The following is a 27,001-nucleotide window of genomic DNA, read 5'->3' as shown; positions in this document are numbered from 1 at the left end:
GATCCTATTGGATATCTGTTCTGCAATTTGATTTGCCAGTTCCCTACTGATTGACATCTTTTACTTTTGCAAACAGTGCTGTAATGAATATCCACGAATATATGTCATTTTACATGTGTATATCTCTAGTTATTGCTGGGTGAAAGGGTATATGCACTCATAATTTGATGGCCAATTTGCATTTTAGAGAGTTTCCACTGTTGTATCTTCCATTATTTACCCATAGCCTCCCCAATGTTGTGTCTTAATAGACTTTGAATTTTGCCAATTTGATGGGTTAAAATATAGCTTAAAATTTTGTCATTGTACTTCAATTTGCATTTGTTTTATAATAAGGTGGAGTGTCTTTACATATATTTAAGGATCACTTACATTTTCTTCTGTGAACTGTCCATATAATTCACTCATTTTTCAATTAGGTTATTAAAACAAACTTTCTTGCTTTTAAATCTTTTAATTCTCTCTATTTTTCTGATATGTTAAGTTGAAGACCTAGTCCCTTTTCAAGACTTTACATCATATGTTTCAACCCCAGTTCACACTGCTTTCCATAACCACTACTGTCCATAAGGCACACTGTGCTCATTCCTTCCACCATACCTTCTTTGATCGTGTTCCTCATTTTTCCCCCTCCACTTATGTCTCCCCTTCTGAGACAGAAGTTGTCACTTTCCTCAATTGGATAAACCTTCTTTTAACTTCAGGTAGACTTCTGGAAACAATAATTAACTCATAGTTTGTAAACTCTTAAAAAAGGAAATGTTAATCATTAAGAGACAGCACTGAACTACCAAAAAAAAAAAAAAAACAAACAACCAAAAAAACCTTGCTCATATCAAACTAACCACATCTCCATTTCCAGTATAGTTCTAGTATGCTCTAAACACATCTTTATTAAGTCATTTTATTCTCTTGATATGTTTGAGAGATTTAAAAAAGTAAGTTTATGAGAGTAAGTGGTTTTGTAGCTGATCAAACTTGTATAACCAAAGAGTTTTGATTCATGGATCAATGTCAAACTGAAAGTATCAAGTAACAAAACTCTTCTCCATTTCAGAACTCTGTTCTTGATTTTGCTGCTCAATATTTATTTACTAATAATTTGATGAATACATGGGAATTAAATAAATGAATGTAGGCTTAAAAAAGATTCTTCCTATGACAGTACAAAGGCATGATTCAACATTATCTTAATAGTTTGGAAAGATGGGCTAAAACCAACAAGGTGAAATTTTTCAATTGAAGTGATATAAAGCTCTGCATTTCATGTCCAAAATTAGTTGACAGAAAGAATGAAGGTAGAGTCAGGCAGCTGGTCTGATGTAGTTTGTGTGACAAAAAGTCCACCAACTTAAGAATACAATGTGTGTGGTTTTTTTAAAAAGATTTTATTTATTTGACACAGAGAGAGAGAGCACAAGCAGGGGGAGTGGGAGAGGGGAAGCAGACTCCCCACTGAGCAGGGAGCCTGATGTGGGGCTCGATCCTAGGACCCTGGGATCATGACCTGAGCCAAAGGCAGTTGCTTAACCGACTGAGCCACCCAGGCACCCCAAGAATATAATGTGTTAAAATTTAAATCTTCAGTTGCCTTTATTAAATTTTAAAATTGTAGCATGAGATTAAGGAACTAAGTAGTCCCACAATTATTTTTTTCTTCATCAGAACTCATTTGGAGTAGAGCATTCAGTTCTAGGTATTATATTTTCAAAGGAAATTAATTTTGAAATTAAAGTACCTGTATTATTTTTCTATTGCTGTCATAACGAACTATCACAAATTTAGTGGACTAAAACAATAAAACAACGTACTTTCATCACCTTACAGTTCTGAGGTCAGAAATCAACACAGATCTCAATAGACTAAAACCAAGGTATCATCAGGGCTGTATCCCTTTCTGGAGGCTCTAGAAGAGAGTGTTTTCTTGCCTTTTCCAGCTTTGTAGCGGCCCCCTTCCTCCCCCTTCAGAACCAGCAGAAACAAGTCCAGTCTTCACATCGCTTCTCTCTGGCTACAGCTGGGAAGTGAGCTCTCTGGCTCACTGCTTTTAAAGGATTCATGTGAAAAGATTGGTCCCATCTGGATAATCTCTAAGTCCTCAACCTTAACCGCATTGACTAAGTCCCTTCTGCCATGTAAAGGAACATATTCACAGATTCCGGTGATGAGAAAATGGACATCTTTGTGGGGGACATTATCCCGCCTACCTCCGTTTTTACTGCAGAGGCTCACCAGGATAGTGAAGGGGCTAATTGGATAGAGAAGCAGATAAAGAAGAATTGAAGATGATCCCCAAATATGTTGCCTAGGAGAGAATGAGATAATGTTTATAAAGCGATTAGTGCAGTAAGTGCATAATAAATGGTTTCTGCTTCAACGGCTAATGCTACAAATTACAGAAATATAGTAACTCAGAAGGGAAAGCAGCTTAGGGATGTGGAAGGGGATGAAGCAGCGTAACATTTTATCTTGCAGAGAACAGTATTTGGGATCCAAGTTCTCGCTCTACTCTTAGGGAAGCAGGTGGTTTCAATGTCAGAAAAAAGCTAAGCCTAAGGAGAACTCTGTGTGATTTCCCTACCTGATAAAAGAGGGAGCGTGGGGGTGCTGGGGGCTGTGGGAGGGAAGCTACTTCTGGCGTCTTTTTGCCTTGACTGCGCAACGTCTAGATTCTGAGGAGGAGAGAAAACTTTTACGGAAGGGAGAAAGCACGAGTTTTGAAGCTCAGAGTTTGACTCTACTAGTTTTTCTCCCCCAGAAGCACGTGGGAAAGAAATGTCCTCGGAAACCAAAGCCCCACCATCAGAGATGCTGAGATTTTTCAGGCTTTCCCTATGGTCTTCACGTTTGTCTCTTTAAACACGTTGCCCTCGACCTTGAAGCGGCTGCTGCTAAGCCGTGGTCAGTCAAGCAGTGGTTAAGTTAACAGACCCTCCCGCCTCCCTCCCGCTGGGTGGTAGCTTCCAAGGCCGCAGTAAACGTGTATGTGTATCGGTGTGAACCTGATCCAGAAACAGCCGGGAAGGGAACAAAGTTTAGTCTGTGAGGAAATAGGCAGCCGCCGGCTGCCGGTAGTTGAATGCTGTCTGTCCAGATTTCAGCTTGCTGTAGTGTAAGTAATTTTTTAAAAAAATATATTCGAATATAAAAAGATTGTGGGAATAATTCCCGTCTAAGATTAAATTAAGGTCCTGCAGGGTGTTAAATCTTGTGCAAGTAGACCTACTTAAAAGCAAGTTTCAGCATTTCACAAGTAGTTTTATTTTTAAAAATGGAAAGGGAAACCATGGAATTTTCAGCAACTCTTCTGCTAAAACAGGTCCTGCTTGCATAAGATGGTTTTTAATGTCTTGTCTTTGGTTAAGTGAAGATGTTTACGGTCGGAAAATAAAAGTGAGCAAATAGGTATCTGGTGTCCAGGGATTATTTCTAGGTAGTGCTTAGATTTCTCCCCCATGCTCTTTCCAGCGGCTTTTCCTTTAGTTTAGGTTCGTGTTACAAGTTTATGTTAGCAAATATGTAATACTGTCAGACAGTTAAACTGGAGGTTTTGTGGTAAAAAGAAATAAAATGAGAATAAAGTAGAACCAAATACAGTTTAATAAGCTGTTGAGCCTAGATTTAAGAGCAGCATAAAGTGTTTTCAAAGAAGGAGGAATTTTGTGAAATAGATGGAAGTAGCAAGCAGCTTTAGGAAGTTCATGCAACTTTGGAGAAATCTGTTTTTAAGACTTTTTGACGTGTGTACTAATTTTCCCAGTACAATAGCGTGTAAAATAAATTTTCGATATGAAGTTGGAATTGTTGTATCTCAGCCGTTGCCGTTCTGTGTTGAGATAAAATTTCCAGGAACTACCCACATTGTTACCCAATGTAACTATTGAGTGCCACTATGAAAATGTTCAGTTTGTATTTGGTGTTGGAGAAGTTGATATTTTCTACTTCTCTTTTGCCACATGTATTTAAAAAAAAAAAAAACAAACCCAGCTCCTGGTACAGAACAATTTTGTGACTTTGAATCTAGAAGCGAAATTTGATGTCATTAATATATACAAGTTATAAATGCTAGCTGCTAGCCTGTAGCCTTTCAAATCGATCAAGGAGTGCCGAGGACACAGATTGTTTGCATAGAAGTACACTGGGTTTCCCCTTTCCTCTACCTTCACCTCTGATCTCAGGGACAGTCTGTTTCTCTAGCCTGCCTCACATTCCTGCAGGACTGAGTGGGAGCCCAGATGATGGTATTGGGCCGCAACTGACCTGTGGTGGGGTAGAAGCCCAAGATACCCTTTCCTAAGTGGGTTCTAGGACAGTAACGAAGTAAAACCTTTACTCACCCTTTAGCTTGCTGAATCTCAATGACTCGAGGTTCCTGAGCTGATTAACTCCTCCCATTCAACCCCCTCTCCTGGGCCAGGTTACTTATGGTTGTTGGTTTATGGGGCAAGAGTTGGGGGAGAAGGATCCTAGGAAAGGAGCCAGCATGGCAGGTGACACTATTACCAGGGAAGCAGCTATTTCTTAATGTGATTTGAAATATTTCACTCTTTTAATACCTGGTAGGCCATATAGGTGTGTACTGGCTGACTCTTAAGACCCTTTGGATATTTTTAAATTTGTTTTTCTATTTTTTAAAATTTATTTTTTTATTTAAATTCAATTAATTACATATAGTGTATTATTAGTTTCAGAGGTAGAGTTCATTGAGTCATCAGTTGTATATAACACCCAGTGCTCATTACATCACATACCCTCCTTAATGCCCATCACCCAGTTACCCTATCCCCACCCCCACCCCCAGTTTGAGCAGCAACCCTCAGTGTGTTTCCAGTGGTTAGGAGTCTCTTATGGTATGTTTTTCTACTTTTAATTGTTACATTTTATAGTTAGGATTCTATCCAAGCCTGATGTCTGGGTGAAAGCCCCTTGGGTGCTAAGAAGGGACACAAGGCCACAAATGAAACCCCGGTTCACTGCTTCCNCCCCCCCCCCCCCCCCCCCCCCGCCCCGCCCCGTGTCTGCTGAGTCATGCCCCCTCCCATCATGGGAGCTGGATGGGGAAGGCTGCTCCTTTTCTCTTTTCTTTTTTTTCTTTTCTTTTCTTTTCTTTTCTTTTCTTTTCTTTTCTTTTTTCTTTTCTTTTTTCTTTTCCTTTCCTTTCCTTTCTTTTTTTTTATTCCAGTGTAGTTAACATAGTGTTTTATTAGTTTCAGGTGTACAATATAGTGATTCAACAATTCCATACCCTACTCAGTGCTCATCATAAGTATACTCTAAAGTCCTTTCACCTATTTCACCCATCCCCCACCCACCTCCTCTCTGGTAACAATCCGTTTGTTCACTATAGTTAAGAGTCTGTTTTTTAGTTTGTCTACTTTTTCTTTGTTTGTTTGTTTTGATTCTTAAATTCCACATATGAGTGAAATCATGGTATTTCTCTTTCTCTGACTGGCTTATTTCATTTAGTATTGTACTCTCTCTAGATCCATCCATGTTGTTGTAAATGGTAAGATTTCATTCTTTTTCATTGCTGAATAATAATCCAGATAAATAGATAGATAGATAAAAACATAGGGGTGTGTCTATCCCTTTAAATTAGTGTTCTTATATTCTTTGGGTAAATACCCAGTAGTGCAATATTGGATCATATGGTAGTTCTATTTTTAATTTTTTGAGGGACATCTATACTGTCTTACATGGTAGCTGTACCATTTTGCACTCTCACCCACAGTGCATAAGGGTTCCTTTTTCTCTACATCCTCACCAACACTTGTTGTTTCTTGAGTTCTTCATTTTTGCCATTCTAACAGGTGTGAGGTGATAGCTCATTGTGGTTTTGGTTTACATTTCCCCAATAATAAATGATGTTTAGTGTGTTTTCATGTGTCTGTTGGCCATCTGTATATCTTTTTTGGAGAAATATCTGTTCATGTCTTCTGCCCATTTTTTAATTGAATTATTTGTTGTTTTGGTGTTGGGTTGTATAAGTTTTTCATATGTTTTGGATACTAACCTTTTATTGGATATGTCACTTGCAAATATCTTTTCCCATTCAGTATGTTGTCTTTTAATTTTATTGCTTGTTTCCTTTGCTGTAGAGAAGATTTTTATTTTGATGTAGTCCCAATAGTTTATTTTTACTTTTGTTTCCCTTGCCTCAGGAGACATATCTAGAAAGATGTTATTATGGCCGATGTCGGAGAAATTACTGCCTGGGGTCTCTTCTAGGATTTTTATGGTTTCAGGTCTCACGTTTAGGTCTTTGATCCATTTTGAGTTTATTTTTGTGTATGTTCTCTCTAAACCTACTTCACTGAAGGTTTTTATCATGAATGGATGTTGTAGTTTGTCAAATGCTTCTTCTGCATCTGTTCAAATGATCATATGGCTTTTATCCTTTCTCTTGTTGATGTGATGTATCATGTTGATTGATTTGTGAATATTAAACTGTCCTTGCATCCCAGGGAAAAGATCCCACTTGATAATGGTAAATGATTTTTTTAAGGTATTGCTGGATTTGGGTTGCTAATATTTTGTTGATTTTCACATCTATGTTCATCACAGATATGGGCCTGTAGTTCTCTTTTTTGGTGGTATCTTTATTATCTAGTTTTGTATCAGGGTAATGCTGGCTTCATAGAATGAACTTGGAAGCTTTCTTTCTCCTCTATTTTTGAGAGTTTGAGAATAGTAGCTCTTCTTGAAGTGTTTGGTGGAATTCAACTGTGTAGCCATCTGGTCCTGGACTTTTTTTTGTTGGGTGTTTTGGGGTTGCTGATAATCAGTCTCTTCAAATTTTCTATTTCTAGAAATCTGCTTCAGTTTTGGTTGATTATACATTTCTAGGAATTCATCTGCTTCTTCTAGGTTGTCCATTTTGTTGTCATAAAATTTTTTATAATATTCTCTTAGAATTGTTCGTATTTCTGTGTTGTCTGTTGTTATTTCTCCTCTTTCACTTCTGATTTTGTTTGAGTCTTCTCTCTCTCTGAGTCTGGTTAGAGGTTAATCAGTTTTATTTATCTTTTCAAAGAAACGGCTCCTTGTTTTATTGATCTATTGTTTTTTAGATTCTCATTTATTTCTGGTCTAATCTTTATTATTTCCTTCCTTCTCCTGACTTTTGTTCTTTTGCTAAGTCCTTTAGATGTAAGTTTCAGTTGTTCGAGATTTTTCTTGCTTCTTGAGGTAGGCCTATATTGCTATAAACTACCCTCTTAAAACCACTCTTGTTGCATCCCAAAGATTTTGGACTGTTGTGTTTTCATTTTCATTTGTCTTCATGTAATTTTTTATTTCTTCTTTGATTTCTTGGTTGACCCATTCATTGTTTAGTAGCATGTTATTTAATCTCCATGTATTTGTGGTCTTTCCAGATTTTTTTCTTGTGGTCTATTTCTGGTTTTATAGCATTATGGTTAGAAAAATGCATGGTATGACTGCAATATTTTTGAATTTGTTGAGACTTGTTTTGTGGCCTAATATGTGATCTATTCTAGAGAATGTTCCATGTGCACTTGAAAAGAATGTGTATTCTGTTTGGGGATAGAATATTCTAAATATATCTGTTAAATCCATCTGGTCCAGTGTGTCATTCAAAGCCTGTTTTCTTGTTGATTTCTGTTTGGATGATCTGTCCATTGATGTAAGTGGGGTGTCAAGAGTCCCCTACTATTATTGTATTGCTATTGATTAGTTCTTTTATGTTTGTTATTAACTGTTTTATGTATTTGGGTGCTCCCATATTGGGTACATAAATATTTACAATTGTTATATCTTCTTGTTTGATTGTCCCCTTTATGATTGTATAGTGTCTTTCTTTGTCTCTTGTTACAGTCCTTTTTTAGTCTATTTTGTTTTCTTTAAGTATTGCTACCCTGCCTTTCTTTTCACATCCATTTGCATGATAAATGTTTCTCCATCCCCTTACTTTCAATTTGCACGTGTCTGTAAGTCTGAAATGAGTCTCTTGTAGGCATCCTATAGATGGGTCTTGTTTTTTAATTCATTCTGTCACCCTATGTCTTTTGATTAGAGCATTTAGTCCATTTATATTGAAAGTAATAATTTACAGGTATATATTCATTTTGATTTTGTCACTTTTTTATGGTTGTTGTTGTACTTCTCTGTTCCTTCTCTTGCTCTCTTCACTCATGGTAAGTTGGCTTTCTTTAGTGATATACTTGACTTTCCTGCTCTTTATTCTTTGTGTATCTGTTACTGATTTGTGGTTACCATTACATTTGTATATAACATCTTCTTCATATAACAGTCCACATTAAGTTGATGGACGCTTAAGTTTGAACCCATTCTTTGCTCCTCTCCCTCCCACATTTTAGGTATCTAGTGTCCTACTTTACATCCTTTTTTTGTGAGTCCCTTGACTGATTTTTACAGATATACTTATTTTTTTTACTGCTTTTGTTCTTCCTACTCTTCTTGCTCTTACTTTTGGTCTTTCCTTTCCACTCAAAGAGTCCCCTTTAACATTTCTTGTAGGGCTGGTTTAGTGTCATGAGTTCTTTTAACTTTCATTTGTCTGAGAAACTCTGTTTCTCCTTCTAGTCTGAATGATAGTCTTGCTGTATAGAGTATTCTTGGCTGCAGATTTTTTCTTTTCAGCGCATTGAATATATCATGCCATTCTCTTCTGGACTGAAGAGTTTCTGCTAATAGACTTACAAGTTTTCCCCTTTCATTTAACTGTCTTCTTTTCTCTTGCTTCTTTTAAAATTTGCTCTTTATCACTACTTTTTGCCACTTTAATTACTATGTGTCTTGGTGTGGACCTCTTTGGGTTGATTTTGTTGGGGGATCTCTGTGGCTTTGGGATCTGAATTTGTTTCCTTCCCTAGATTTGTCTAGTTTTCTGCTATTATTTCTTCAAATAAGTTTTCTGCCTCCTTTTCTCTCTGTTCTTCTTCCAGGATCCCTATAATAGAAATGTTATTATGCTTAATGGAGTTGCTGAGTTCCCTAAATCTATTCTCATTTTGCATTATTTTTTCTCTCATCTGTTCAGTTTTTCCATTACTCTTTCCTGCAAATCACTGATTCATTGTTCCGCTTCCTCTAGTCTGCTATTTATTCCACCTAGTGTATTTTAAATTTCGTATGTTGTATTCTTCATTTCTGATTGGTTCTTTTTTATCTCTTTGTTAATGGTCTCACTGATGTCTTCCACTTTTTTTTCTCAAGTCCAGTGAGTATTTTTATGACCATTACTTTAAATTCTTTACCTGGCATATTACTTATTCTGTTTCATTTAGTTCTCTCGCTGTGATTTTGCCCTGTTCTTTCATTTGGGACATATTCCTCTGTCTTCTCATTTTTGTCTAACTCTCTTTGTCTGTTTCTATGTTTTAGGAAGGTCAGCTATGTCTCTTGCTCTTGAAAATAGTGGCTTCATGAAGAAGAGGTCGTGCATGCCCTGCAGTGCAATGTCCCCTGTTCACCAGAACCTGATGCTTCAGGGGTGTCTCCTATGTGTGTTGCATGCTCCCTGCTATTGTGGCTGAGCCACTTTTTCCTTCGGTCCAGTCATCTTCAATGTTCTCCTTGACTGTTGTGGGCAGGGTTTGAACCCTATGTTGTTAGTGAGCCAGCTGGGGTCACCTTGGGCTTGAGTTTAGTCAGTTCAGGCATTTGCCAGGGATGCAGTAACACCAAACTGCAGGGCACTTTCCCTGTATTGTCCCCTGAGAAGCTTTCATTGGTGGAGGGGGCCTGTAGTCAGACCAGCTATCCGCTTGTGGGGCCACACTCTGACTCATTTGTGTGGTTATCTTTCAGTTTCCCCACGGCAAGAGTCTCTTTGGAGTGATGCTGGCCCCTGTCAGGGCTGCTTGCACACTGCCAGACCTGTGGCCCTAGTTTGAGTGGCGTCTAGCCAAAAGCCTGTTGGCGGGGGCAGATCCACAACATGCTCCGGGGCAGGGCCGCAGTGCCCACAAGGTTTGAACACAAGGAAGAAGGGATGTGCCTCTGCTGCTAGCACCGGGCTGGCTGGGCTGATGTGTAAAATACTCAGGTGTGGGGCATGCGGTTTTGACAAGATGTGTGCGGGCCTCTGCGAGAGGGGTACCCACTGCTACTGCTGCCAGGACTGAGGCCCCGGAAAGTGCGTGGGTCAGGAGACATGGTGTTTGCAAGCATTTGCTCAGGTCTTCTTGGGGAGGGGACCTGCAGTCCCGGACAGAGGCAAGCTTGACTGAAGGGGCAGACAGTTCTTGGTGCCAGCAAGTTAGGTAGCAAGTGTCAGTGTTGTGCTGGTTCCTGCAGGTGGGAGTGTATTTATGCTGGAGGTTGGGGTGGCAGGTGAGGGAAATAGCACCTGCCAGCTCTTCTGTTCTGGTAGGGGTCTCCCTGTAATCCCTAACTCTCCAGGACAGGCTTTAAGATGAGTAAATAATGCTCCCATTTTACTATAAAAAAAAAACGCCTGGGGCATTTTTCAAACTGCTGCTTCTATGTTGTATCTCCCTGGGCTGTTTGTTGTGCTGTCTCTCTAAGGGCAGGGGCTCAGATTCCTATCACTTTCCAGGCTCTCCCAGAACGGAGATTTTTGAAATTCGGGGCTTTAAGTCCTGCTGGTTGTAAGTACTCACAAAATTCGGCCCCTTTAGTTTTCAAAGCCAAATATGAGGATTCATCTTCCCCAGGCTGGCTCCCCAGTGTCATAATCTATTTCTCTCCCTTCTCAGAGTTCACGGGTCCCTCCCTCTGACGGACAGTCTTGCAGGTCCCTTTAGCTTCCCATGGCATCTCCGCCCTTCTTACCCTCTTTGATGTGGCCTCTTCTTTACCTTTAGTTGTGGAGTTTATTCTGACAGTCTTTGGGTCGTTTTCTGGGTTATTTATACTGTTGTGAGTGTTATCTAGTTGTATCTGTGGGACAAGCTGAGCTTAGGGTCCTCCTACTCCACCTTCTTCCCAGCCTTCTGGGCCCCTTTCAGATATTTTTCAAAACCTTCAATAGCTGTCTCTAACATCCAAATCCTTGCTCCTGCCCTGCAGAACCCACATGATCTGCCTTCTGACCATCTGTTTCACATCATGGCCTACCATTGTTCTCCTCACACGGATTGCCCCAGCTACATAAGTGTTTCTCTTGCTTCTGGAATACATCAAACTTTCTTGTGCCTCAGGGTCTTTGCTGCCTGGAAAGCTCTTCCCCTGTATCGTTTCTTCCTTCTCTTCATTCAGATCTCTACTCAAATACCTCCTCTTCAGAGGCCTCACTACCCCACTTCCACCACATCACTCTTCCTTTANATATATATATTTATTTATTTATTTATTTAGGGGTGCCTGGGTGATTAAGTCAGTTAAGCATCTTCCTTCACCTCAGGTCATGATCCCAGGGTCCTGGGATTGAGCCCCACATTGGTCTCCCTGTTCAGTGGGGAGCCTGCTTCTCCCTCTCCCTCTGCCACTCCCCCTGCTTGTGCTCTCTCTCTCTCTCTCTCTCAAGTAAACAAGATATTTAAAAATATATATTTATATCTATACACACACACACAAACACGATATATATAGTAGAATATATATATTATTTATATTCAAAATTATTTGCATGTGTGTGTATGTTTTTGATAAAATCATCATATATATTCTTTATCACTAGAATATAAGTTCTATGAGGGGGCAAGAACTTTGTCTTGTTCAGTGCGATATTGCCAGTGTCCAAAATAGCACCTATTTGACATATAGTAGACACTTGGTAAATATTCATTTTATTAATATATTAATGTCAGTTGGTGCCATTAAAATTTATTTTTAAGAATGGGAATTTTTTATTTTTTGAGTAGGTGATATAGTCACATGATTCCAAAACCAAAATATATAGAAAAGTGTACTTTTTAAAAAAGGTTTATTTATTTATTTTAGAGAGAGAAGGAGAGAGAGAGAGAGAGAGAGAGCAAGCACACACACAGAAAAGCAGGAGCAGAGGGAGAGATAGGCTTAAGCAGACTCCACATTGAACATAGAGCCTGATGTGGGACTCGATCTCACGACCCCTGAGATCATAATCTGAGCCAAAACCAAGAGTTGGATGCTTAACCAAATGTGCCACCCAGGTGCCCCATAGAAGAGTGTACATTGAGGGGCGCCTGGGTGGTACAGTGGTTAAGCATCTGCCTTCGGCTCAGGGCATGATCCCGGCGTTATGGGATCGAGCCCCACGTCAGGCTCCTCAGCTATGAGCCTGCTTCTTCCTCTCCCACTCCCCCTGCTTGTGTTCCCTTTCTCGCTGGCTGTCTCTCTCTCTGTCTAATAAATAAATAAAATCTTAAAAAAAAATGAGTGTACATTGAAATACCTTCCTACCCCAGCCGGTCCCCAATCCATTTAGTTCCCATTCAAAGCCCCAAACTACTGTTATTATTTTTCCATGTGTCCTTCCAGAGTTTCTTGATGTATATGCAAGGAAATATAAAAGTATACACAGATTCTGACTTCTCTTTTTACTAATACTGTTATACATACTGGTCTTCATTTTGTAATTTGTAATATATGTTGAATCTCTTTTCATATCAGTATTTGGAAAGTGTCCTCATTTTTATTTATTTATTTATTTTATTATTTTTTTTTTTTAAGATTTTATTTATTTATTTGACAGAGAGAGAGACAGCCAGCGAGAAAGGGAACACAAGCAGGGGGAGTGGGAGAGGAAGAAGCAGGCTCATAGCTGAGGAGCCTGACGTGGGGCTCGATCCCATAACGCCGGGATCATGCCCTGAGCCNGGCCGAAGGCAGACGCTTAACCGCTGTGCCACCCAGGCGCCCCAAGTGTCCTCATTTTTAAATAGCTGCATAGTATTCCATTGTATGGACATACTGTAATTTATTTAACCAGTAACCTAATGATGGGCGTTTTGGTTGTTTCCAGTATTTTCCTATTGCAAACAGTGCTGAAGTTCATAACCTGTGTATATATAATTTTATACATGCATACAGTATATCTCTATGATTAAATTCAGAGAGTATAATAGGTACCATAAATATTGCTTAGTTGCCTTCCACAGGGATTGTACCAATTTGTACTTCCCCAGCAATGAATAAAAGTACTGTTTCCCATATCCTTGCCAACTGAGTTATCAGACTTTTGGATTTTTGCCATTCTGATAAGTTGAAAAGTGGTTTCAGCATTTTTTTTTTAGAATTCACAATAAAATTTGTGTTAAAGTTTTTAAAAATAATTTTTAAATTTTAAATTGTGATGAAAAACATAAAATTCACCATCTCAGCCATTTTTAAGTATTCAGTTCAACAGTATGAAGTATATTAACATTGCTGTGAAACAGATCTTCTGAACTTGTTCACCTTCCAGTCTGAATCTCTATACCCACAAAATAACAACTCCCCATTTCCTCCTCCCTCAAACCCTGGCAACCACCATTCTCCTTTCTGTTTCTGTGAGTTTGACTGCTTTATATACCTCATGTAAGTGGAACCACACAGTTTTTGTCTCTTTGTGACTGGCTTGTTTCACTTAAAGTCCTCAAGTGTCACCTGTGTTGTAGCAAATGACAGGATTTTCTCTGCTTTTAAGGTTGAATAATATTCCATTATATACCAAACTTTGTTTATCCACTCATCCATTGGTGGACATTTGGATTGTTTCTACCTCTTGGCTGTTGTGAATAATGCTGCGATGACTATGGGTGTGCCGATAACATTTTGAGGTCCTGCTTTCAATTCTTTTGGACATATACCCAAAAGTGAGGTTGTTGGATCACATGGTAATTCTATTTTTCAGTTTTTTAGGAACTACTATACTATTTTCTATAGCAGCTGGAACATTTTAGCATAGTTTTAATGTATATTTCTCTCTTTATGAGTGGGGTTGAACATGTTTTCATATTTAGAAGAAACCTGCCCTTTTTTCTGTGAATTGTTTATATCCTTTGCTCTCGATTGGATTTTTTTTCCTATTAATTTGATAACATTTTTTTGCTTTTGTGCCTCTGTTTTCCAAATTTATAAGCTACTAGTCATTGGTACAGGGTTGGATAAGAGTGCCTGGGGTTAATAATTGTGTAATCTTGATTGGGCAATTACTGAACATTTCTGAGTTTCAGTTTTCTTACCTGTAAATAGTAATAACAATGAGTTCTTATAAAGATTAAATGAGATAATGTATACTAAGTGGTTAATATAGAACCAGTATGATAAGGCAAGAAAAAGAAATAAAAGGCCAAAGTTCAGAAGGGAAGCAAAACTGTCATTATTCAAATATGGTGATTGTGTACACTGAAACCCTATAGAATCTCTAAAAAACTATTTGAACTAATTAATGAATTTTGCAAGGTCACAGGTTACAGTCAATATAAAAAAATTGCATTAGAAATAATTAGAACACCTAAGACAATTAGAAAATAGATGAAAATATCACCCCTGAAAATATCAAATACATAGCAGTAAATCTTTAAAAAGAGCACAAAGACCTCTATACGGAATAATACAGAAATTACTAAGAAAAATTAGAGAAGACTGAATTTAAAAGCTCAATATAAATTCTATGGGGACACTTGGCTGGCTCAGTTAGTAGAGCATGTGACTGTAAATCTCAGTGTCCTGAGTTCAAGCCTCACATTGGGCATGGAGCCTACTGTAAAATCAATCAATCAATCTTGGGGTGCCTGGGTGGCTCAGTCGTTAAGCGTCTGCCTTCAGCTCAGGTCATGATCCTAGGGTCCTGGGATCGAGCCCTGCATTGGGCTCCCTGCTCAGTGGGAAGCTGGCTTCTCCCTCTCCACTCCCCCTGCTTGTGTTCCCTCTCTTGCTGTGTCTCTCTCTGTCAAATAAATAAAATAAAATTTAAAAAAAGGAATTCTAAAAAAAAAAAAATCTTAAACAAAACAAAATATGATCATGGATTATAAAACTCAAAATTGTTAAGATGCCAATTCTCCCCAAGTAAATGTATAGATCCAGTGCTGTTACTATCAAAATTCCAGCAGGTGTTTTTGAAGAAATTGTCAAGCTGACTCTAAAATGTATCTGGTAATACAATGAACATTGCATAGCTAAAAGAATCTCTAAAAGGAACAAGTGGGATGATTTCTCATATGTGATTTCAAAACTGAACTGTAAAGCTAGTATCTATTACCAACAATGAACTATTGCCCTAAGAATAGATGAATGTATCAGTGGAGCAGAATAGCACATCCAGAAATAGACCCACACACATAAGGTCAATTGATTTTTGATCAAAGTAGCAAGTCAATTCAGTGGGAAAGGAGTCTTTTTTTTTTTAAGATTATTTATTTATTTGAAAGAGAGAGGAAGAATGGGGTAAGGGGCAGAGGGAGAGAGTGAGAGAGAATCTCAGGCAAACTCCCCGATAAGCATGGAGCCAGTCACGGGGCTCCATCTCACGACCCTGAGATCATGACCTGAGCTAAAATCAGGAGTCGGACACTCAACCAACTGAGCCACCCACATGGCCCCAGAAAAAGAGTCTTTTTAAACATGTTGCTGGATCAAATAGATTTTCTTATGGGAAAGAAAGAAAAGAACCATCATATCGTTATCTCTCCATACACAGAAATTAAATAGACATTGGTAGGAAAAAAAAAACAATGGAAAATATCTTCGTAATCTTGGGTATGCAAAGATTTCTTGAAAGGACGCTAAAAGCAATAACCATAAAAGTAAACTGAATAAAATTAAATGAGTTTATGTATTTACTGTAAGACTTCTCAGGACCTTTAATATGTTAGTGTTTCTAGTAAGAGGGTCATGCAGCATTTCCCTAAGTTTTTGACCACAGGATCCTTTTTTTTCATTTGGAGCATTCAACTAAACTGCAGGAGTCAGTATGCCAAAAAATACACTTGGAGAAGTTGTTGCTTTGGTTCTCTCCTCAAAGCATACTATTTTTGAGAGCTGTAATAAATTAATAATCAGTTTCTCCCTCTTTAGTATGAATTAATGTAATTGCATCTATTTCAACAACCCAAATAAAGAAAACCCTCTGGCAAAAGAACTGTGACCACACTTTACTCCAAATGGACTGGTCAGCCCGCCAACTGTTGGAATTACTACTGGTAGGATTCTAGGTCAGTGTCACATTGGATTGGAATTTACCGTAGTAAAAGGAATGAAGAGTGATTGAAGGTGCAAAGCATTTTGCATTTTCTCTCTGCTGGTTCCACGTACTTGTTTGGTCTGCTCTGCCCTGCTTCCTCACCATCTGTAAAACTCCAACGTGTTTACCTTCACTCGGATTACTCAACTCCTCCCAGTTCTTAATTGCTTGGAGGTCTTTTTTCTGTGGCATTTCTAGTCTCTGACTCATACTTCACTGTCCTAATCAGATTCCTGTACTTGCTGTTGCTGTCCATGAACTGGTTTTCATGGAATATGGGTTCTCACATAAGAAGTAGGAGAAGAACCAGAAGAGAAGGTAGAAGGAAAACAAAGCCAAACTTCACCTAAACCACAATTTGGCCCAAGGCTCTCCATGTTCAGGGAAAGAGATCTCAAGAAGTCAAAATGGTATGTAATGCCAGTAGAAATGTATAAGGAACAGAAAGTTTAAGGAGGTGTCCCTATAATATCTCTGAATTGTGTTGGTTTTTTTTTTAACGAATTACTGTAATAGATATTTGTCCTGAATGTGGAAAGCTAATAACAACCAGATATATAAATGTCATCTATGTCATCTGAATAGAGTTTACTAGAAAGACTAGAAGTTAAGTAGCTTTAGTTTTAGATCTGCCACTAATTTGCTTTTTGATAAGTAAATATATTCTTTTAAAGAGAAAAAAAATATGCTCTTCCCCCAATTGCAAATATGTATATATTTTTGTGTGTCTCTATATGTATACGTACACATACACCTACATACATACCAGGTGCTGTCACAGACACTTTTTCATGTACTGTCTCATTTAATCATCTTTGTCCATGTCTCCACTTCCTCATCTGGAAAATGAGATAATAATATGTTTGCCTTCCTCATAGGACAACAAATGGAATGATAACCAGATAATAAAATAGATTCCTTTGAGCATTATTCTGGAATTTAAGGAATAAGTCTTGAATGTCATATATGACATTGTGTGATATATGCCAGTGTTTCCATAGCAAAATGGTGTGATGGATCCTGGTAAAATTCATTTCAAAATGTAATTTTCACTACAAACTTAGCAGAAACGATTTGCACAGGATGTTTTATAGACATCAGAGACAATTATGGAACACCTGGAAAGTATGGAACAACCTGTTTTGTGCTTCTCAGTAAATGCAACACAAAGTCAACACAGCCCTCATAGTACTTTATGGCACACCTCATCAAAGAAAAACAGGCAAGAGAGATACCTAGACAAATAGGTAGAGGCAGGATAACAGCGTGGATGACAATAAAAAGAATTTTACATTAGAAATTGAAAACCATTTTTTACTCTATAGTAAGACAGAATAAACAGAAGGATGAGAAGTACCACAGAAGGCACCTGGGGCTGTGGGGGTCAGTTGGACAGATGCTTATTTAACTCTACTGCTTATTAACCTGGACCCGGGAGCTGAAAGAAACTTGATCTCTTTTCTAGCAGCCTGATCCTTTATTATGATCAGAATGGAAGGTTTCAGAGCTACTGAACCCCACCTCTAGGCTGTCTTTCCATTGTTCTCACAGCTTTCAGAATTTAATAAGATGATGGGGGTGGGGAGGACAATGGCTGCCAAGTGTCTAGGAAACTACAAGCTTTTCTCACTGAAGTTCCTTAGAATGAGGGGATCATATACTAGCAAATTCATCAAAGGAAGACCATAAAAAGTTACCAATTAAAAATTGAGGGGCACCTGGATGGCTCAGTTGTGGAGTGTTTGACTCTTGATCTTAGGGTTGTGAGTTTGAGCCCTGTGTTGGGTGTAGAAATTACTTAAAAATAAAATCTTTAAAAAAATTGAAAAAGGCTGCCTATATAATTTATTATCCTGAAAATGATTAGATAATAAGGTCCATTGGAAGAGACATGAAAAACAAAATGGCTTATATGGCTGCTTTGAGAAAGCAAGATGCACATTAGTAGCAATAAACAGCAAATTGGAAATCACCGACCTATAGGTAGATGTTAATAGTGCTGGTTCATTGAATAAAGAAAAAGAGAACATGAAAATTTTATAACCCAGTACAGAATTTACCTTCACTCAACAGCATGACCCTTACGTCCATGAAATGAATTTTTCAATTTTGGTGTTTATTTCTTATTTCTAGCATTTCCTTTTGATTCTTTTTTAAATACTTTGATGCTCTTCTTTTCTACTAGATCCTTTAACAGAGGCAGTTATTGTGGTAGCAGTTATAAGAGTCCATACATAAGTTAAAACTTGTAGGGGCGCCTGGGTGGCACAGCGGTTAAACGTCTCCCTTCGGCTCAGGGCGTGATCCCGGCGTTGTGGGATCGAGCCCCACATCAGGCTCCTCTGCGGTGAGCCTGCCTCTTCCTCTCTCACTCCCCGTTTGTGTTCCCTCTCTCCCTGGCTGTCTCTATCTCTGTCGAATAAATAAATAAAATCTTTAAAAAAAAAAACAAAAAACTTGTAAACTGTACACCATAAAAATAAATTTTACTTTGTGTTAATGTACAAAAAAAAGCTATGGCCTGTTCAAAGCAAAAATAATAATAATGTACAGTAGGGTTAAGCACATATAAAGAAGTAACATGTATAACAACAAGAGTACAAAGGGTGGGAATGAAGTGGCATAATATGAGGTGGACTGTAGTATGTTAACATTATAATATGTAGTCTTTAAGACCGTGGTTCACAAAGTGTGGTCGGCAGACCAGCAGTATCACCATCCCCTGGGAACTTGCTAGAGATGAAATTCTCTTGGCTCTACCCAACTGAGTGGCAAACTCTGGGGGTATGGCGCAATAATCCGTAATTCTGATACATGCTAAAATTTAAGAACCAATGCTTTAGAGCGTGGTTGGGAATTTTTTTCTGTAACAGGCCAGATAATAAGTATTTTAGGCTTTGTGGGCCATACGGTCTCTGTGGCAACTAACTCTGCCCTTGTAGCATAAAAGCAGGCACATAGACAGTACATAAATCAATTAGCAGAGATGTATTCTAATAAAGTGTTACTTACAAAAACAGGCCTGCCGGATTTGGCCCATGTACTGTAGTTTGTTGACTTCTTTAGAGTATCCATTAACGCATACAGGTACAGGCACACATACACATACAAAGATACAGCTACAATGCCAAAAAAGAAGTAAAAGGAAATATTTAAAATACAGATCATCCTAACTTTGCAATGTGGGACCATAGAAATGATCATGCAAGCTGAAATCATACAAACCATTTTTAATATCAATGGGAAGAATTATGGTTGTTCTGTGACTCTGAAAAAATTTTTTTTGTCAGAACTTTTGGTGGGGGATGGGGCGCCTGGGTGGCTCAGTCATTAAGCATCTGTCTTCGGCTCAGGGCATGATCCCAGCGTTCTGGGATCGAGCCCCACATCAGGCTCCTCCACTGGAAGCCTGCTCATTCCTCTCCTACTCTCCCTGCTTGTGTTCCCTCTCTCACTGGCTGTCTCTCTGTCAAATAAATAAATAAACTCTTTAAAAAAAAAAACTTTTGGTGGGGGAAGAGGATATTTTATTTACTGGGAAGGGTCATTAGGGAACTTTCTAGGGTCCTAGAAATGTTCTTAATCTTGATTTGGTTGGCAGTTACATGGATGTATAGAATTGTCAGCATTCATTAGATTGAACACTTGAGATCTATGCATTTCATGTATGTAAATGATATCAAAAATTTTTTGGAAGTACAAATTAAGGGTCTGGAATAAAATCTGCACTTTAGGTAACATCCTTATTGCAGATAAAATAAGATAAATTACAAGGAATAAGTGTAAAATCTTTAGGAAGAAAGATGGGGAAAACAGTCCAGGTGCAGAGGAACCATTTGCAACACTTGGGAAGAGGTATGGGAATGCATAAACTTTGGAAAACACTGCTCTGTGTGATGGAGAGCCATGAAAAGATGTTCATGAAAGAATTGAAATAATCAGACTGTGTTTTAAAGATCACTACTGTTTGAACTGAAGGGGAAAGAGATTAAAAGTAGGGAGATAAGGAGGCTATTGTTACAGTCCAGGTGAGACATGAAAGCTACCTCAGGCAAAGGCTGTGGGAATGAAGAGTAGGGCATGAACTTTAGTGGTATTTAAAATCAGTTGGGTTTAGTGATTGACTAGATTTATTGAAATATCAGCAAACACCTGTGAGCCAGGCAGTGTGTTTTGGGCTGCCATGCCTTATCTTGTTTAACCTTTACAATAACCATATGGGAAGGTGTTACAGTTACCACTGTCATCACTGTCCTCATCTCCATCTTACAGATAATGCCGCACAATTCGCCCAAGTGACGTAGCTTGAAGGTGGCACAGCATGGTTTATAATATACACTTTCTCAGTAATGAATTATGGAAATTCTGAAGATAATTTATTTCCAAAATTGCTAACACAATAAAAGAGAAAATAACGGCAGGCTAATTTCATGACCAAATTTAGAAAAGTTAAGCAGATTGTAAAATCAAAAGAAATACTTGATTTAAGTAAATTCTTGGAACACACAATCTATGCCATATTTTCAAGGGAACAACAAAATTTCACATAACTATTTTCCTTTCTCTTTATATTCCCCCCCAAAATCTTTAGTACCAAATATTAAGTTCATTAGTGTACACAAGAAAAAAACATATAAAATTGAAATTCTATTGCAGTATCATTAAAAGGGATCAATATTTTTTTGCATAAAATACAGAAAAATACTTGTTATAAATAATGCTCAAAAATATTATAGGGGTGCCTGGGTAGCGCAGTCGTTAAGCGTCTGCCTTCGGCTCAGGGTGTGATCCTGGCGTTCCGGGATCGAGTCCCACATCGGGCTCCTCCGCTGGGAGCCTGCTTCTTCCTCTCCCACTCTCCTGCTGTGTTCCCTCTCTGGCTGGCTGTCTCTCTGTCACATAAATAAATAAAATCTTTAAAAAAATATTATAAACCAGAGATTAAATTTAACATCCTATGAAAAGCCTCTAAAGCACTGTTAAGAAAGCTACATTGTATTAAGTTCCTCAAAAAGAAAATAGATATCAATGGCACTGATAGATTTTAGCATTTAACAATAGAATTCAAAAAAAAATTACCCAATAAAATTTTTGAATCATTTTTAACAGTGGTCCTCAAATTAGTTAAAAATATGCATTATCAAGCAAATTATCATTCACTATCTCTAGTGAACATATACTCACTGATGAAAACTGGACTTAACAGTAGAAAGTGGTTTAATATCAGAAAAGGAGAGACTGGTACAACCATTATGGAAAACGGTGTAGAGGTTCCTCAAAAAATTACATGTAGAACTACAGTACTATCCAGCAAGCCCACTAGTGGTTATGTATCCAAAGGAAATAAAATCAAGATCTTGAGGAGCTATCTGTTCTCCCATGTTCATTGCAGCATTGTTCACAATAGCCAAGATATGGAAACAACCCACATGTCCATCAGTGGATGAGTGGATAAAGAAAATAAGGTGTATATATACAATGGAATATTATTCAGCCTTAAGAAAGGGAAACCCTGCCATTTGTGACAACACAGATGAACCTAGAGGACATTATGTTAAGTAAACTAATTCGGAAAAATAAATACTGTTCTATCTTACTTATATGTGGGATCTGAAAACATGGGACTCAGAAACAGAGAGTAGACCAGTGATTATCAGGGACTGGGAGGTAGGGAAGATGGAAGATATCTGTTAAAGGGTTAATTGATTGTGGTAATCCTTTCACAATGAAAATATATTACAAACCACCTTGTATACCTTAAATATATATAATTTTTATTTGTCAATTCTACCTTAATAAAACTGGAAAAAAGTTTTAAAAAGAAAAGTTGACTAGTAATTTCATAACCAGATATGATTTAATATTATAAATACTGTTTAAAAATATCTGATAGACTACAAAATATTTTTCAGAATTTGTAAATAAGAACAAAGTAAGTTTCCTAATTTATTAATATCACACATATACAAGGCTTTAAGTTTTTCAAAGCATGGAAAAATGTTTATGTTTTAATGTTAAGTTTAAAAAGCAAGATACAAAACTGCATAAAAACCACAATCCTACCTAATTAATAAACATGCAATTAAAAGACTGAAAGGGAATGTACAAAAATATTAACAGTGATTATACTGGGGGACTACTTCTAATACTTTCTTTTAATTTTTAAGACTAGAAAAAGATCATTTTAAAAACAGTGCACACCAGGCACCTGGATGGCTAGTCGGTTAAGTGACTGCCTTCGGCTCAGGTCATGATCCTGGAGTCCCAGGATTGTGTCCTTCATCAGGCTCCGGGCTCAGTGATCTGCTTCTCCCTCTGACCCTTCCTGCTCTCGTGCTCTCTCTCTTTCTCATAAATAAATAAATAAATAAATAAATAAATAAATAAATAAATAAATAAAATCTTAAAAAAAAAAAGTCCACAGCAACCTCTTTGGGAAACTGTTTGGCAATACCTATCAAAGCTGAACATGTACCTCATGCAGCCCAGACGCTAGTGACATTTACCGAACGCCTGTGTGTCAGGCCTTGTCCTGAGCACTTCATATGTATGTGGAATTGCAGCGGTGAGGGCGGACATCCTTGTCTTGTTCCCAGTCTCTGGGGAAGAGCATTTCATGTTTCATCATAAGCAATGTATTGTACGTTTTTTGTAGATACATTTTATCGTTTGAAGAGGCTGTCTTCTGTTCCTAGTTTTAAGAGAATTTTTTGTATGAATTTTGTCAGATGCATTTGCTATATCTAATGGAATGATTGTATCGCTATTCCCTTTTATTCTCTTAATGTTGTTTGAGTTTAATGACATTAAATCAACTTTGCATTCTCGAAATAAATGCCATTTCAGTCATGTTGTGCTATGCGTTTAAAAAATTCAGTAGATTCATGGGGTGCCTGGGTGGCTCAACCGATTAAGCATCCAATGCCATCTCAGCACAGGTCTTGATCTCAGGGTCATGGGTTCAAGCCCCGTGTAGGGCTCCGTGCTGGGCATGAGCCTACAGATAAATCAATAAACACACACACTGTAGGTTCAACTTACTATTGCCTGGCAGAGGATTTTTGCATCTTTGTGAGATGCGATGAGGAATATCAGTATCTATGAAGGATATTGGTCTGTAACTTTGTTTTTAGTAATGTCTTTGTCATGTTTTTGTACCAGGATTATGCTGGCATTCTAGAATGAATTAGAAGGTGTTTCCTCCTCCTGTGTTTTCTGAGTTTGTGTAGAATTCGTATTTTTATTAGTAGTCGTGGGTGGTGGTAGTGGTGGTAGTGATGGTGGTGTTTGATCTTACCTCCTGGTAAAGCCATGTGGGCCTAGAGCTTTTTCAGGGGGAGAACATTTTTATTATGAATTTGAGTCATTATGAATTCTTTAATAGATATAGGGAGACTTAGATTTTTCTAATTCTCTTTAAGTCAGTTTAAGTAATTTGTGTTTTTTAAGATTTAGCCATATTATCTACATTATTGCATATACTGGAATAACGTTCATAATATCTTTGTATTGTTCTTAGTGTCTTTGGTATCTAAAGGGATATCTAAGTGATACTCCTTCATTCATTCCTAATGACATTTTTTATTTTTGTGCTTTTAATTAATACACTATTTTTAGCAGTTTTAGGCTTATAGGAGAATGAGCAAAAAGTATAAAAAGTTCCCATATTCTTCCTTAACCCCGCACACAGTTTTCCCTATTATTAATATCTTGCAGTAGTATGGTACATTTGTTACAATTGATGAGCCAATAACGATACATTTTTATTAACTGAAGTCCTTAGTTTACATTACATTGTGTTGTGTCATACAGAGCAGTTTCACTGTCCTACAAATCCCCTGTGCTGTTACTCTTCATCCTTCCTCCCTCCAAACCCCTGGCAAATTCTGATCTTTTTACTGTCTCCATAATTTTGCCTTTTCCAGAATGCCATATAATTGGGATTATATGTATGTAACCTTTCAAATTGGCTTCTTTCACTTAACACAATTTGTTTTTTAAGGTATTGGCAATTTTATTAATATTTTTAAAAATTATCTATGGAAAGTTTATTCATTTTCTGTTTCTTAACTTCTTTGGTTTCTGTTCTTACCTTTATTATTTCTTCTTCTTTCCTTGGTTTTAGTTTGTTCTACTTTTCCCAGCCCTTTTTGGTGGAAACAGATCATTGCTTTTAAATTCTTCTCTAAACTACACATTTAAAGCTTATAAAATTTCCTCTAAGTACTGGTTTAGTTGTATCTCACACATTTTGATATGCTTTCTTCATTCTCATTTAGTTTGAAATCTCATTTTTCTTGTGATTTGTTTTTTTCACCGATGGGCCATTAGATGTGTGTTTTTTAGTATCCAAACATTACAAGGATTTTTTTTTTTAACAATTTATTTCTTTATTTTAGAAAGAGAGAGAGTGCACGAGTAGTGTGAGGGGCAGAGGGAGATGGAGAGAGAGAGAGAGAGAGAAAGAAAATCCCAAGCAGATTCCCTGCTGAGCGTGGAGCCCGATGGGGGCTCGATTTCATCACCCTGAGATCACGACCTGAGCTGAAACCGAGAGTTGGTCGCTCAACCAACTGAGCCACCCAGGCACGCCAACAGAGATTTTTTAGAAAAGATATCCTATTGATGTATAAAAAAATGATAATAAAGACTTCAGTCTTTTGAAATTTACTGAAACTCCTTATAAGGCCCAGAATAAGATCTTTGTGGGTAAACCTTTGCACAAATTCTCTAGTTGTTAAGTGTGGTGTTCTGTGAATGTCAATTAGGTCAAAATGGTTGAGAATATTATTTAAATCTATCTGCTTACTGATTTTTTTTTTTTTTTTTGGTCTAGTACTGTCTGCTACTGAGAAAGGGGTTTTAAAATCTCTATGACTGTGGGACTTATCTGTTTCTCTCTTCAATTCTGTCAGTTTTGTTCTTGGAAGTTCTGTTGAGTACACCCGTATTTAGGGTTGTTAGGTCTTGATGAAGTGGCTCTTTCATTTTTATTAAATCTCCCTTTTTATCTCTGCTAATACTGTCTTGAAATCTACTTTGTCTAACTGATAGTATATAGTTACAGGAGCTTTCTTATGCTTAGTATTTGCTGGTACACTTCCCTGCCCCCATCTTTTACTTTCAAATTGTCTGTGGTTTTATATTTGAGGTGTCTTTTTTATAAATAGCATATGGCTGAGTCTTGCTTTTTTTTTTTTTTAATCCAGTCTAACAGTCTCTACCTTCTAGTCCTTCTATATTTAATGTATTTATTGATATGGTTGCACTTAGGTGTACTTTTTTCTTTGTTTTCTATTTATCCCATCTGGGTTTTGTGCCCCATTTCCTTCTTTGATTGATTGATTGAGTCTATCAGATATTTTGTAGTACTCATCTAATTGATTCATCTAATGATTGTTGAGCTATATCTTTTAAATATTTTTAGTACTTGCTCCAGAGATTTTACTATGTATCCTTAAATTATTATAGTCTACTTATTAAATATTATATAATTTCTTATAAAATGTAAAAACTGCAGATATAAAATATATGACAGTAAGAACACAAAAGATGGGATGCAGTAGAATTATACTTTGTTAGGGTTAACATAAGGGGTACTTGCAGCATTGAAACTCTTCAGTTTCTTAACCGTGGTGGTGGATAAATGAACCCACAGATGATAAAATCATGTAGACTATAATACACACCCCCCGCCAAATAAAACTGGGGAACTCTGAATAAGACCAGCAGATCATATCCATGTCATTCTCCTGTTTGTGGTACATAATATATTCCAGTTTTGCAAAATGTTACCATGGGGGAAAACCGTACAGAAAAATGTTATCATTGAGGAAAACTGAACAGAATTCACAAGGCATCTCTCTATATTATTTTTTATAACTGTATGTGAATCTGCAATTATCTCAATAAAAATAAAAAATGTTCTTGCTATAAGGTAACTGAATTTCATTGGTTAAAGTAAGGGGCCTTCAAGTATCAAGAAAGAAAAAAGACAAAGCACATTCCTACTTTGATTTATATATTATAAAAATAGAATATTCAACACTATTTCTTAGTTCCTGATTGGAATTAAGATCTATTGCCTGATTGGTAGAGAGTGGTAGAAGGGATTCAGAACAGTATTTACCAACATGCCTGCACTTACGTGTGGCAGATGCAGGCCAGCTGTGCACCGATAGGTCTTCATTGCCCAGGCCTAAAGGGACTCTCATAAAAGCAACTATTGGAATATCCAGTCCAACCTGCTGTGTTCATGCAAGACTGGGTTAAAATTATCCCAGCCCAAAGAGGTTTTATCCTGTGCTTAAGAATTTATAGGAAGAGAAATCTGTAACCTTATTCAACCGACAAATGTTTCTTCAACACCTTCTGTTTATTTAAGTCCTCTGCTGGATGCTGAGGATACGGGAATGAAAATGACACAGTTACTGACTTTCAGAAGCTTAGGGTTTAGTGCAGAATACAAACTTATACTCCAGTCATTACAACAGAAACGTGTTAAATATGCACTGGGTGCTGTGGAAACAGAGGAAGGACCTCCGACAGATCCAAAAAGATCCTCAAGCGTTTCTGAAGGAAGGGATATTTGAACAAAGTCTTAAAGGAGAAGTAGTAGAAAGGAAGAGTTGACAGGGCACTCTTGGAAGAGGCAACAGCAAGATCTTGTTACCTGTAGGTGAGGAGAATAAATGAGAACTAGGAGTGGTAGGAAATGAGGACAGAGAAGTTGGTGGGATCACTTCAGAAATGGCTTTATTGCCAAGGTAAGGAGTTTGTACTTTATCCTGAGGGTTTTGAGGAACTTCCTTTACATATTTTAGGGCTTAAGTGTATCCTTTCCTCTTCTTATAAGGACACCAGTCATTGGATTTTATTTTTTTTATTTTTTATTTTTAAAGATTT

The 27,001-nt window shown here is 37.5% G+C and overlaps 1 protein-coding gene across 1 annotated transcript in view; it reads left to right on the top strand.

Annotated features, from left to right (window-relative positions):
* Window positions 1-1,851: 1,851 nt before the first annotated feature.
* Window positions 1,852-27,001, top strand: part of MAP3K13 (mitogen-activated protein kinase kinase kinase 13) — a 135,532-nt gene continuing 110,382 nt past the window's right edge. The window contains exon 1 of the mRNA XM_034661699.1: window positions 1,852-3,112. The gene's annotated coding sequence lies outside the window, so the exon portion shown is untranslated. The remainder of the gene's footprint in view (window positions 3,113-27,001) is intronic.

Source organism: Ailuropoda melanoleuca, chromosome 1, assembly GCF_002007445.2.
Source record: "Ailuropoda melanoleuca isolate Jingjing chromosome 1, ASM200744v2, whole genome shotgun sequence".
Lineage (NCBI taxonomy): Eukaryota > Metazoa > Chordata > Mammalia > Carnivora > Ursidae > Ailuropoda > Ailuropoda melanoleuca.
This window is presented reverse-complemented; position numbering and strand designations above follow the sequence as displayed.